Genomic DNA, 14,600 nt, shown 5'->3' with positions numbered 1-14,600 from the left:
TTGTTTAGAGCAGTCTCAGAAATGATATAAAAGGATGCAGCTCAGTTAGGAGAGCTGGCTGGGGCAGACGACAAGAAGAGACAGAGCAGATTTGGAGGGGTCATCCCCCGTCCTGCTGGATGGGGGATGACAGGCAGTTTTTTGGAGAGAAGCAGAGCTAGACAAGAATCAGTTTTTGGGGAGATTCTGAGAAGACAAGAGCTAGTGTAAACTAACTCTTACTTAATCATTTTGAACTAATTCCTCCGTGGGGGATAGCAGTTGTTTTTTCATTTACCCATTTTTGTATTTTGATTTTGTAATAAACCTTTTTTGAAAAAGAAACATAATCCTGATTCTTTCAGGTTTTCTCTAAAGCTTCACATCTGGAGCCCTGGCCATAAATTGCACAGAGGTAAGCATATCGATGATCGGTCTCTGAATTATCGGGACTTACTTTACAGTTTATAATAGAATAATATAAAGAAACCTTAAGATAAGGGAAGTTTTAACTTCCCCCTCCTTGCGAGTAACGAGTTGTCTTAAGGGCGATAAAAGCAGAATATTCGAGGTTATTTTGGCTCTGATTGCAGGTTGAAAAAGTCTCTAATCAGCTGGAAGGTTGGATTAATAAATAAATTGATAAACTTATGATAGCCTGATCAACTAGCATAAATCATTTTATAGTTACCAACCTCCCACATAAGCTGTTAGAGGCGCAATTAATTCCGGGTAATCCAAACAATTGCTGAGAGGCTTGGCTTGCCTCCAGACTTCTCTCTAGTATCTTAACCAAAAGGTAATGAGTTTAAAAGAAGTGTAGTACTCTGGGGCTGGCTATTTGTACAAGTCGTTTCACCTTTAAAATAAAAGACAAGATTCTAATTAGATGGTCCAAACCCGGGTCTAGTACGATTATACTCGCCGACATCCCCCCGAACCCTGATGGATGCACCGTCTCATAAGTTCTAACGGAACTGGGTTTTAAAGGAACCGGTAAATGGGACGGGCACGCGACATGGCGCACCAATGTGGGGCTACAGAGCGAAGGTTCAAATATTAGATACCGGACTATTCGACGTAGAACTATGTCTTTTAGGCTGATAAAAGCTTACGCACCATGGACCGGATAAGCTTATAACCTTGGAGTGAAAACCGCACCAATTTCTCGAAAAGGAAAGAAATTTGGGAGAACGGAAGATTAACTCAAAGAGGTATAAAGAAATCACGGCTTTCCGACGTAAGAAAAGCCAAGGATAAAAGCTAGGCAAAAAATAAAAAGGAATAAAGAGTAAGAATAAAGAATAAGACGTGAAAACGAATAAAAACTAAAATAAATAATAAAAAAGAGAAACTTTCAACCAGCCATGGCAGATAGATCTTTAACGGTAAAACCGGAAAATGTTCTCCTTAATGTGAGATTTGTCACCGGAGAAATAGCGACATTTCAAGGTGAACCACAAAGCGTTTTGGCAATATCCTGTAACCGGAGCTTTCAGAACGAGGCCGGAACGGCTCAAGCCGCAGCGGAGCGCTGTCCGAATGCTGAAACTCAAGTAAAGAATAATCATGTATTTCCGTTAGTGGGTGATTTAGTGATTCTAGCAGAACAACAAAATGATCCTGTTTTTAATCAGATAGCGTGGTGTTGTTGGGAAAATCCAGGGAAACTCCCCACGGGCGAGCAATATGAGATCCTTCTGGGATTGCTTGAGCAAATACCAACTGGACCGGAACCTTTAGTTCTCACTCCATTTGGAGTTGGGCAATACCGATGTGATCCGGGAGCGATGTACTCTGCTATGGCGGAGTTCGTGGTTCAACAGGCTAATAGTAGAACAATTTACTTCTTATCTAGAAGCAAAAATGAGGCAATTCAAATGAGACAGGCGTTATGTAACCGACTGGGGATCACGGAGCTCCAAGCGGAAATGTACCGGAGAAGAGCTGCAGTCGAAATGTCGGACTCCTGGGATGAAGTCCAATCGGTTCCGACCGCGCCCCCTTTGTATCCAGCGCTCCGCGGGGAATTCCCTGTGAGCCCCGGTTCCGAGAGAGGATTTCCTCCACCCCCACCGAACCCGCCTGACGCGGTTCGGCCGGCGCAGTGGAACCCGTTTCTACATGTACAAACCCCTTCTCAGGTGCCCATGAGAGGAGCGGAGAGACCGCCCACTGAACAGCATGTTGCTGCATGGGACAAAGACGAGACTCAGAGACGGTCAGGGGCTGAAAGGACTCCAAACCCAATTCCTTTTCCCCCGTTAGAACCGCATAGTCCCGCGGCTCCTCCGAATCATGTTATGATAGGTCAAGAACCGGTGATAATTTTATCAGGCGAGAAAATAGATGCGGAGATCCGAGAGGAAGATGTGTTGATCTTTCTGAAAGATCCACAAAGTTCTGCCAGTACTACGTCCTCTTTGAGTTCTCTGAGGAGACTTTTAGGGGCAGAAAGCAGAAGCTCTATGATCCCGCTGGTAGATCGTAATTACGAAGCTGGAGGGTGTAATCGGACAGCTTCAGTACATTTCCAGCAACGTCCGTGATTTTAGAAACATCATTGATCCCATAATGTCACTTAAAAAAGGTCTCAGAACCAAAGTGGGTCAGAAACTGGTGACGCACAACCGCAAACTGAGCTCACAGGAGCTTGAGACTTATCAAGCAGTGATGATTAAAATGGGTGCTAATCTAGTGAATCTTTCAAATAGAGAGCATCATGAACCGTTAGCTGTAAGAGTGATTGTAGGACAGGATTTCACAGAATGTTTATTTCAGAACTATGACAGCAAGAGTCTGATAACATGTAAAGGCTATAAACTCGCACCAACTGAGAGCCGTTACACGCCCAGCGAAAAGGTGCTGACCACCCTGATGAAACATAAAGATATGATGTTCGCTCTGGCCGGATCGCAAAAAATCATAATTCAATCTACTGATTATATGATTAAAGAACTTCGGAAAGATCTCCTCCCACAGGCGAGGGCCGTTTTACCCAGATGGGCAAAGTGGGAGATGTTATTGGCAAACCCGCAGATTCACGTGGAAGGAGAAACAAAACTTAAGCCTGACAGGAAAGAGGTTGTTAAACCCATAAAACCAGAGGCAGTTTACTACACTGATGGATCTAAGAAAACAGCAGATGCAGACTTCTGTAAGTGGGGGTTTGTGAGACTGCTAAAGGGCAGGAAATATCAACAAGCTGGACAGACTGTCGGATCCGCTCAAACTGCAGAATTGACGGCCGTTGTCATGGCGCTTGCTGACGCGTGTAAGCTGAAGCTCAAATCAGTAAGATTGGTCACAGACTCTAAATACGTTAAAGACGGGCTGGATGATCATTTAGCATTTTGGGAAGCTAAAGATTTCCAGAAAACTGATGGAGAGAGATTGGAACACGCTGACTTGTGGACTTTAGTATCGTGTTATAAGAAGAAATTACAGATTCAGGTGACACATGTAAATAGCCATACAAATGGAAAAAGCGAGGATGAGATCGGAAACGCAGAAGTGGATGAATTAGTACAAGCTCGCGCTTTGTTTCTACCCACAGCGTTTTTACAAAACAGGAGCGCTGCAGCTGATGAAGAGCTGGTGACATTTGCGCATAAAAATTACGGACACGTAGGAGTATTATGTTTGCGTGAGATTTTCAAAAAAGAAAATATTTCTGTACCAAAGCTGAAAGAACTAACAGCACGAGTAAAAGCAACGTGTGAGTCGTGTAAAGTAAAAGGAGGGGCTCAACCCGTGATTTATGACCACTTGCCCATCATGTGTGATGTGCCGGGGGCGCATTTCAGCACGGATGTTGGTGAATGTGCCTCGAGAGGAGTGAACGGACATAAGTTCTTTTTGGTAATCAAAGATAATGGACCAGGTGATCAGAGCAAGATTGTCGTGTGCCCGTCCCATTTACCGGTTCCTTTAAAACCCAGTTCCGTTAGAACTTATGAGACGGTGCATCCATCAGGGTTCGGGGGTGTATCGACGAGTATAATCGTACTAGATCCGGGTTTGGACTATCTAATTAGAATCTTGTCTTTTATTTTAAAGGTGAAATGACTTGCACGAATAGCCAGCCCCAGAGTACTACACTTCTTTTAAACTCGTTACCTTTTGGTTAAGATACTAGAGAGAAGTCTGGAGGCAAGCCAAGCCTCTCAGCAATTGTTTGGGCTACCCGGAATTAATTGCGCCTCTAACAGCTTATGTGGGAGGTTGGTAACTATAAAATTATTTATGCTAGTTGATCAGGCTATCATAAGTTTATCAATTTATTTATTAATCCAACCTTCCAGCTGATTAGAGACTTTTTCAACCTGCAATCAGAGCCAAAATAACCTCGAATATTCTGCTTTTATCGCCCTTAAGACAACTCGTTACTCGCAAGGAGGGGGAAATTAAAACTTCCCTTATCTTAAGGTTTCTTTATATTATTCTGTTAAAAACTGTAAAGTAAGTCCTGATAATTCAGAGACCGATCTTCGACATGCTTACCTCTGTGCAATTTATGGCCAGGGCTCCAAACGTGAAGCTTTAGAGAAAACCTGAAAGAATCAGGATTATGTTTCTTTTTCAAAAAAGGTTTATTACAAAATCAAAATACAAAAATGGGTAGATGAAAAAACAACTACTATCCCCCACGGAGGAATTAGTTCAAAATGATTAAATAAGAGTTGGTTTACACCAGCTCTTGTCTTCTCAGAATCTCCCCAAGAACGAAGCCCCAAAAAGAACCCTGCTCGATCTGAGCTGCATCCTTTTATATCATTTCTGAGACTGCTCTAAACAATGCAAGAGTCACAAGTCATTCTCTCCTGACAGTTTAGGTCAAGGGGTCATTTACCAGATACACTTTTTTAGCTCTACATAAGACATTTAGTATCATTTCACTACATGCAGTATTCACATGAGGGCACAAAAGTTACATGCTGCACTCCTGGAATGAGAGCACAGGTCATAAATCTTCATATTGGTAGCAAATTGTAGATCTTCTTTCAGCATTCCTGAGAGCTCCTGGGTTCAGTTAGACCTTCCTCACTGCATGCCAGTCCTTCTTTTCCCGCCAGAGGTGGAGTTAGGGGCGGGCCCAGGGGTGTGTCCATGGGTGGATCCACAGAAGCCAGCGTGTCTTTTGACCCTTTGCCTAGTTCTGTCCTCACCAGCAAGTCCTGAACTCTTGTCCTCTTGACCCTTGTGTGACCCTTGTCTCTGACCACTGTTTCTAAGCCTTGACTGGTTGCTCGGACTTGCAACAAGATAATACCGCTGAAACGTGTCACAGGAAATACGGTCAGCATGGCCTTATCTCTACACCTGCCCCTCACGTGTGAGTCACTCCGTTCGGATGGAGGACCTGAATTTAAGAATGACAAAGTTTCTTGTCTGCTTGAATCAAGGGGGATAAGACACATTTTTTCTATCCCTTACGAGTCCCACACTAGCGGAATAGCAGAAAGAGCAGTTAGGACGATAAAAAATCACATCCTGACTAACCTGAGCTCCCGATGGGATACACCGGAGGGAGTTTCAGAACTAAATGTGATCCTTAATAGGACGAAACTGAAAAGAGCTGAGAAAAAAACTAACCCGGAACACGTCTCTGTGTTACAGAAAGGTGAAAGAATTTGGGTCAAAAGAGGACCGGTTCGAAAAGGAGATTGCATTAAGCATAACGTAAGTGGTCCCTTCATAATAAAAGACGTAACTGAGAACGTGGTTTTAACTGACACTGGTTTGCGCATTCACCCTCATCAAGTTATAAAATAACTCTGAAAAATAAAAGTAATTAATTGAAAAAAAATAAATAAATAAATAAAATAATTTTTTTTTAATTGATTACTTGATTAAAGGTCATGGCTGGGCCAAAATCTAGTGAAGAAATGACTTGTAAGATCCCAGGTGCTACGGGCCTAATTTTGTTAACGAAGGGGGATTCTGTTAAAGATTGTAAAGTGGCTATGTTTCCGGGCTTCATAGAATCTGCAAATGTGTATCGTTACGCGCAATGGGGAGGCTTGAGGCCAGGAACATGCGTGATATGCGGATCTCTGTGCACCCTGATTAAATGGTCGGGGCTCCGGGAGCAGAAGCCCACTCACCTGGAGAGAGGAACGGACTTACATACAGGTGCAGTGGAGCTGTCTGCTCCCATTAAAATATGTTTTTGCGGAACCTGCTTGAGGAATAATCCAGGCATCATCTCCTGGCAGGTCTGTGAATGCACCCACAGAGGTGAAATCAAAGATGGGTGCTGTTTCACGAAGAATGGTGTTTTGACTACCTGCTTACCGACAAGCCAGCCGAGTATGTTTTTTGTAGGAGAGCTGCTCAGGAATCCTAGCCTGGTAAAGCCAGTTAGAGATTTATGGGTGGAAGCTTATCCATTTGTGTTCAAGCTCAAGACCAGAGAAAAAGGACTGGAAGAGCTTCAGGCTCAGTCCAAATTTGAGTCTATTAAGAGCTTGATATTAGGACAGCAATTTGGTACGCTGGCTGATGCATGGTAAACAGGTACACAGATTGGGGTAACTCAAGAGTATAAAGATGACAGATGGGGAACTTATCTGTCAGGGACTCTGGACTGGCATACAGGATTGTCTGTTCAGGAGCCCCCAGGGATGCGTAAGCGTGTTACATCATACCTGGTTGAGCTGAAGAGTCTTGGACCAGGGGCGGAGCGTAAGTTCATGCCTTATCAGTTAACTTTGGTGGAGGTAATAGACCTGTCGGGTCGCGTTTGCAGCTCGGCTGTTAACATAGTGACCACCCAGAGAGGAGAGGCATATTGGCCTAAGATTTATGGGACTGCTCACACTAGAATGTCTCGTAGAAGGCTGGTCTCCAATCTGACTCTAACTAACTAGAGCAGGGCGCTTTCATTTCCTGCTGATTTTTATGCTTCTGTTTTGCAGATGTTGTCTACTCAGAAGCATAAGAGGGAAAGCAGCAGAAAACGAAAAGTGGTCAGGTATGCAACTCCGGCGGGAGTTGACCCCAAAGTTAAAAAGAAAGATGTAAATATTCCGAAAGGAAAGAATTGGATAATAAAATGGATTAAATGGGCCTTTTTTATCCTTTTCGAATTTAGCCTCATAGGATTAAGTATAGCGATTGCATATGGGGTACATGTATATCTCCGAACGTATCATGTGTCCTCGGTGACATATAACATAACTCACGGAGGACCGCAACAATTAGTAGGGAATTGGAATGTATCCAAAATTAAGCTGTTATGGCCCAAAGAAGATTTTAATGAGAATATAACCACCTGCATGATAGCAACACAGATTGGATTCAAGATTTGTAGTGTAACAGGGAACAAAACTGGTTGCCTGCGCTTGCCCTGTGGAGAAAATGGATTTGACCGGATCATGGCTACACCCTCCGTGACATCATTTTCTGCAGCAGAGCAGGAGGAGAAGAATGACACGGAGTGTGGTGAGACCGGCCCATGGGCGGAGTATATGGCAGTCTTAATGGATCAGACAGGATCCACAGAGCTTGATCGATCTTGTCAGATAATACTAAGAAAAAAGAAAATCTTAAATCAGACTTCAGGTGAAGTAGAGTTGTGGGTTTACAAATATTGCCTTAGAAATGATTTAGAATGGGGACACAACTTCACCACTTTCAAAGTGAAAAAGATAGAAAGATGGTGGCCTCATAGAATCGAATTTGGGTGTTTTCAGACCAAAGACAGTAGTTTAAGTTCATGGCAAACAGGAAATATTACGCATTGGTATCAAAGATTATCAAGAGGGAGGGAACGAAGAGATGTTTGCCCGACCCCCCCTCCTAACACAACACTAAAATATGATTCCTTGTCCATGATAGGAGAGAGTCACATGTGGCAGAAAGTAAAAGATAATGTGATTAAATGGTTATCAAAGGTACCCCCTGCAATGTCTGATCCCCTGGCTGAGGCAGAGGAAGGTGAAGAAACCGTTCCTCTTTTTCTAGAGCCCGGTGTGCGGGGTAAGAGATCTACTTCAGAATTAGCTCGACTCTTACGTAAAGGTCATAGTGAATATGCAAATTACACAGGATATCATACCATACCATACCAATTTTATTTATATAGCACATTTAAACACGGCATGAGAGCCGACCAAAGTGCTGAACAAAACACACAATAAAAACAATCAAAAATAAAAACTAAATCCATTAAAATCAAGTAATCCAACCCTAAAAGGAAAGGTAGAAAGGGAATAAGTTAGACAGAATTAAAAGCCAGAGAATAAAAGTGAGTTTTTAAACGAGACTTAAAAAGGGAAAGAGAGGAAGAGAGTCTGATCGGGAGGGGCAAGTGGTTCCAGAGCTTCGGTGCACAAACTGAAAAGGCGCGCTCCCCGCGGGACTTACAGCGAGAGCTAGGGACATGTAGGAGGTGTTGGTCAGCTGATCGGAGAGATCTTGTAGGGACATATGGGTGAATGAGCTCAGACAAGTAGCCAGGTGCTAAGTTATTTAGGGATTTAAACACAAAAACCAGGATCTTAAACTCTATCCGGAGATGGATGGGGAGCCAATGAAGATTTGCTAAAACCGGTGTGATGTGTTCCCGCTGCCTGGTGCCAGTCAAGAAACGAGCTGCTGCGTTCTGCACAAGCTGAAGTCGAGCGAGAGTGGAGGAGGAGATACCGTATAGCACTGAGTTAGAGTAGTCGAGACGGGAAGTAATAAATGCATGGACAACTGAATGAAGATGACGCCTTTTTAAAATGGGCTTAAAGAGCAAGTAACGTCTAAATTAACTTTTTTTTGCTGATGAACTGTATAAATGAGTGTCTAATAGTGTTTTAAATGTGTGCATTCTTTATTTTAGCATTTTGGTGCATTTTCTTTAAAAATTAAAAATTCTGTCTAAAAACCACAGTAATGCGCCACCTTCAGCTGAAAACATAGAATTTGAGTCATTTTGAATAAATTTTAGCCAATGGCTAAAGAGTAAAGTACTACGTAAACCAGTAGAGTACTACGTAGCAGCTCCGTGCCAAAGTTATAAAAGCAACGAGCGTCTCGGCCACGCCCTGTGGCGAGTGGGAGTTGGATTTGCAAGCGAGTGTAGGAGGTCAGCGGTAGTTCAGCATTAGCGTATAGCATTAGCATATCCTAGTCTTTAGCATATCTTTTAGTGTTATACATACTTATTTAGTGTTAGCTTGGCTGTTGTATATTGTAGTTTAGTTAGTGTTTGGCTGTTAGTGTAATTGGGAAAGTATTTCGGGTTTAGTGTTCCATATCGTCTTAGTATTGGTGAGTAGGTGTAGTGTAGTATGGTTGCGGTGACTCTGTGGGCATTTTACCCGCGATTCTGCACGCCTCCGTTTGAAGAGGGAGGCTGCCCACCGTGGCTCTTCCGCGATTTAGATGCAGCCCACCGACTCTGCTCCCCCACCACGGCGGGCTCCAGTCTGAGGTGAGTCAGCTAAATAAACGTTTTAACATCTTCTAAAGACAATTCCCTACCTAAATGCAAAGTCTGAGAGACGTGGTTCACTTCCTTTAGCTAGTCAGTCGGCAATTCTGCAACAGTGTCTCTAACTAACGCAGCACTAGTTGACAGCATTACAGCGTGAAATCCAGCTTGTGACCCGGTTCTGTGAGGAATTCTGTTCAGGAGGTCGCATTTCAGGCTCTCCACATCATATGTGACTGACTTTTACGTTATAACAACGATCACACACTAGGAATGTTATAAAGCGCCTATATAGGAGATTCTTTTGTATATTATCTGACTTTATAAACTCCCAACAACAATGTGCTTCTATTTTTTTTTCAGGCTAAATCTACCCAAGACACTGGCTGTCAGACTGATTTAGCTGCAAGAATGCACTTGTCCAGGCTGACGTGAAACCTTCCCTGTAGCAAAGGTGAATTATTTTTAATAATCTTCTATGTAAACATTTTATTATCACCTTCTAGTTTTAATTTGTTTTACAGATTATTTTTACACGTGATTTTATGGTCTTTTAAACATTTATAAATGTGCTGCTTCTTTGTTTTTACATAGCCAGCCAGAATGGAGTTCACAGCCGCAGTGTGTCTGGTGACCCACAGGGACCATGATGAAAATTCATCTTCCAGAAGGTCCCAGAGCGTCCAGACCCCCTGAAAAGACCAAGATGTAAGGTGTCTGCTGTTGATTCCAGCTTCCACCTCAGTGACAGTGCAAGCTCAGTGAACTGTTCAAGGTAAAAAAAAAAAAATTAAAACATTTCAGAATTTTTAAGATATTAACAATTAAATAAGTATGTGATTACATCATGAAGGAGGCTACTGATTCTGGCCCTGTGACACTTGGTGGTGACGTGTGAGCTGATTCTCCTGGAAAATAACTTTTACATTAAATATTTTGTTTTTGCTATCAAAAGTAAAGTAACTAATAACCTGCATTATTGCAGGACATTCAGCAAAATATGGACTCTACACCATGAGGCATGCACACATTAATATTCTATAAGAGCACATAAGGTGAGCAACACCACATATTGTACACTGTCCTGAATTTGTTTTCTTTCTGCATCTCATTAGCCTGGCTGATCACCTGATAACTCCTGTCATCTGGTTATGACAGCATGAGGATGTCCTCACACACCTGTAACCTATCAGATCATCTGGCAGAATAGAGAGAGAAGAGACAACACCACATCTCCTGTTCCTGGAAAGCCTTCAGCCATCCTTCGATGACTGAGAACCTCCATCAGCTCTGTCTACTGTCTGCCTACAATTATTATAATAAATATTGTGTTTGACAAGTTTTTTGTGCTGCCAAATATCTCATTTAGATTCCAGTTTTGATATTTTAATGGATATTTATAAATTACATTGAATATCACATTTTTGTTGCATGTTTAACTAGCTCTATTGTGATTAATTAAACTAGCACCTCACTGTTAAAAGCTCGTTCTAATTTCAAGCATGTTTAAGTATTTATGGACATGAACAAAAACAGGAAATATATATATTGAGATTTATTTAATTAATATAACAAATAAGGGGGAAAGAGTCATCGAAAGGCACATTCTTCTGGAAGTTCCTGATCCTGAGGACACCAGCAGAGACCAGCTGCAGACACCAGAGGACCTAGAACCGAGAGAGCAGCTGTTATTAGTAAATAAATAAAGAAATCAGGGCAGTTTTAGTGGGCTGAACACATTACAGAATGATTTTCTCATGGGGTATTTTCATAACTTTATATGCAGCAGACTGTAACTTGAGCCCAGGGCTACCGGAGAGCTATCCAGCATGTTTCAGTGGATTTTCCTGCTTTAACAGGTTAGATTAGCTGTTAAGCAGCTCAGCTATTTGTTGCTGATTAAAACCAGGTGTGCTGAAGCAGATAAACCTCTAAAACATGCTGAATACTAGCTTTTTAGGGCCGTGGAGACAAACCCTGCAGCTAATCCAATGCTATGGCTAACGGCTACTTACCTTTCAGAGGTGATTCTGTTGGGTCGGTTCTGGGAGTTTCAGGCAACTCACAAGCTCAAAACAATAAGACTCAGGTCCGCTTGTCTCCTCCAAATAGACTTGGTCCCTTTCTTCTCGAGTGTCTGTGTAAGGAGGGGGAGAAACGTCCTCCACTTCTATCAACTGCTCAGAGTGAAGGGAGCTAGCTTCATCTAGTTAGCCATCGTCTTCGTCACTGCCGCGGCTCCGCCCTCTCGGTCCTCCAGGCAACGCCTACTAATGTTGCATTTTTTAAAATTGATACGTGGGTGGAGAAGGACTCCGAGGCTCAATTGACCCGCTCTTTAACTTTAGAGAGACGCCTCAGGTGGTAATAACAGGTCTTAACTACCTGGTTGACATGAATGTCCATTTTTAGTTTAGCGTCCATCACAACCCCTAAGTTTGTGACACGGTTTTTCAACCCACTTGTGATAAATGGAAGGGTCAGCTGGGGACTTTGAGAAGTACCAGGGCTGAAAATGATGGCCTCTGTCTTAGCGTCGTTCAGCAAAAGAAAGTTTTCTGACAGCCAGCTCTTCACATCATTACAGCATTCAACAAGGGGCAGTAAGGAGTCATTAGGCTTCACAGAGGCATATAATTGGCAATCGTCTGCATAAAAATGGTAATCAATGTGGTGTTTTTTAAAAATGTCACCCAGGGGCAAAATATATAAATTAAATAAAAGGGGTCCAAGAATAGAGCCCTGAGGAACACCACAAGTCAAAGCCGCAGAGGGGGAGGCAGCACTACCCATCATAACATTAAAGGTGCGGTCACAGAAGTAGGACCTAAACCAGTCTAAGGCAGTCCCCTGGATGCCGACCAGCTGGTTCAGCCGAGTCAGCAGAATAGCGTGATCAACCGTATCGAAAGCAGCCGACAGATCCAATAAAACCAGCAATACATTAGAACCAGAGTCAAGGGTTAATAAAATGTCATTAAAAACACGAAGATGAGCTGACTCGGTGCTATGGAGGGATCGGAAGCCTGACTGGAAGGGATCCATTAAACCATGATCATCTAGATGAGACATAATTTGGTTAAAAACAGCACGCTCTAACAGTTTTGATAAAAATGGAAGCTTGGAGATCGGGCGAAAATTACTCATAATAGAGGTGTCAAGGCCAGGCTTCTTCAGAACGGGTTGAACTACTGCATGTTTAAAAGCACGGGGTACAACACCAGTGGATAAGCTGTTGTTAATAATGCTCAGCATAAGGGGGCCAGTGACAGAATATGTCTCTTTAAGGAGGTGTGGAGGAACAGGGTCAACCGGAGAACCTGACGGCTTCAAGGCAGACAGGAGGTTCTCAAGAGAGGACAAAGAAAGCAAGTCAAAGTTATCCAGAGACTGAAGCCGAATGGGTTCAGGACGACTAGTGACATAGGGAGAACTAATCTGAGCCCGGATACTAGCAATTTTTCCGAGAAAAAATTTCAAAAATTGAGTGCATTGAGCAACCGAGGTAGTAAGAGAGTGGTGGTCACTGGCTGAAAGAACAGCATTAAGGGTCTGATACAGGACACGCTGGTTGCCAAAGGATGCAGTAATAATATTTGAAAAGAATTTATTACGGGCATCTTTAACTACTTTCTGGTAACGAGCCCAGGTATCTATCATTATTTGGTATGAAATCTGAAGCTTATCCTTTTTCCATCTACGCTCGGCTCTTCTGCACTCACGCCTGACAGATCTGGTAGTTGCACTGATCCAGGGATCCGACCGAACTTTAGAGCGTCTAGTTCTCATAGGGGCTATCTGATCTAGCACAGTAAAGCAGGAAGATCGAAAAAAGTGCAACAAATCATCAGTGCTAGAAAACACCGGCAAAGTGGAAACAAGATCAGTGAATAAAGTACAGAATTCTGTTGCAGTAGATGGTGTAAAAGATCGGGCTCTGCGAGCAGGCATTAAATTAATTAAAGAGGCATTGGATCTATGAAGGCGAAACAAAACCGGGAAATGATCTGAAATATGGACAGCATCAACAAACATGTCAGTGATCTTCAAGCCATGAGTGAGAACCAAATCCAAAATATGAGAGCGTTCATGTGTTGGCATATTAACCAACTGGGTCAGGCCAAAAGAGTCAATAACATTTAAAAATTCTCCCACAAGAGGCTTCTCAGGGCAGCAAACATGAATATTAAAATCACCTAAGATAAGAACACATTCATAGTGTGAACAGATATCAGATAGAATATCAGAAAACTGGGTTATAAAGTCTCTGCTGTATTTTGGAGGACGGTACAGCAAGGCACAGAGAACGGGAGGTGAAGAACACAGTTCAAAGGCAGTTAACTCAAAGCTGGTAAAATCAGGGAAGGTGATGGGTTTACAGACAATAGTCCGTTTGAAGATGGTCAAAAGACCACCACCACGACCAGTTGTTCTTGGATTATTAAAATATGCACAGTCAGCAGGTAAAGTTTCAGAAATAGTGGCTAAATCATCAGGAGCAATCCAAGATTCCGTTATGAGAAGGAAATCCAGGTTATTGTCAATAAAATAATCCTTAATAATGAATGATTTATTGCCAAGAGAGCGAGTGTTCATCAGGGCAAACCTGTACGGCGGTACTGGATCCAACCTGGGTGTATGAGAAGAGATGTGCTTCAGAACCCGAATGTTTGAGAAATCCACACCACGGTGGCACCAGCAGGGAGACGGAGCAGGGTGAGACGAGGACGCAGCGCAGAGGCCAGAGGCAGAGCCGGGAGCGGAGAAGAGCCGCCGGTCCACAGACTCCAGGTAACACCTCACAGAGCGGCATCGAGCCGGCACACCCATTCGAGACTGCATGAACCCCGAGGTGCGTGCCAGCTCAGCTCGCACACGGACCAGACAGCCACCACGCTTACCACGCCGACGGCGCCGCTTCCTGAACCACAACGGACCGGGGATTCTCCACAGAGAGGCTGGAATAGTAGAGCGCAGCATTTGCAGGGTCTCGCGATGGTAGTGGTGGTAATCCTGGCCAGGGAGCCAAGGCGAACGAAAATCCAGGAGGTTGGCACGGTCATAAGTCAGGATAGCAGTCCCAACATTAACCACAAAACACAAGAACAGCGAAAAAATTAAAAAAATAGAGAACAGCAGACGGCTTGCCGAACACGCTGGCGCCATCTTGCCACACCCACCGTAACGGATATCA

This window comes from Nothobranchius furzeri, chromosome 10 (genome assembly GCF_043380555.1).
Source record: "Nothobranchius furzeri strain GRZ-AD chromosome 10, NfurGRZ-RIMD1, whole genome shotgun sequence".
Classification (NCBI taxonomy): Eukaryota; Metazoa; Chordata; class Actinopteri; order Cyprinodontiformes; family Nothobranchiidae; genus Nothobranchius; species Nothobranchius furzeri.
Note: the sequence above shows the minus strand (reverse complement) of the source record.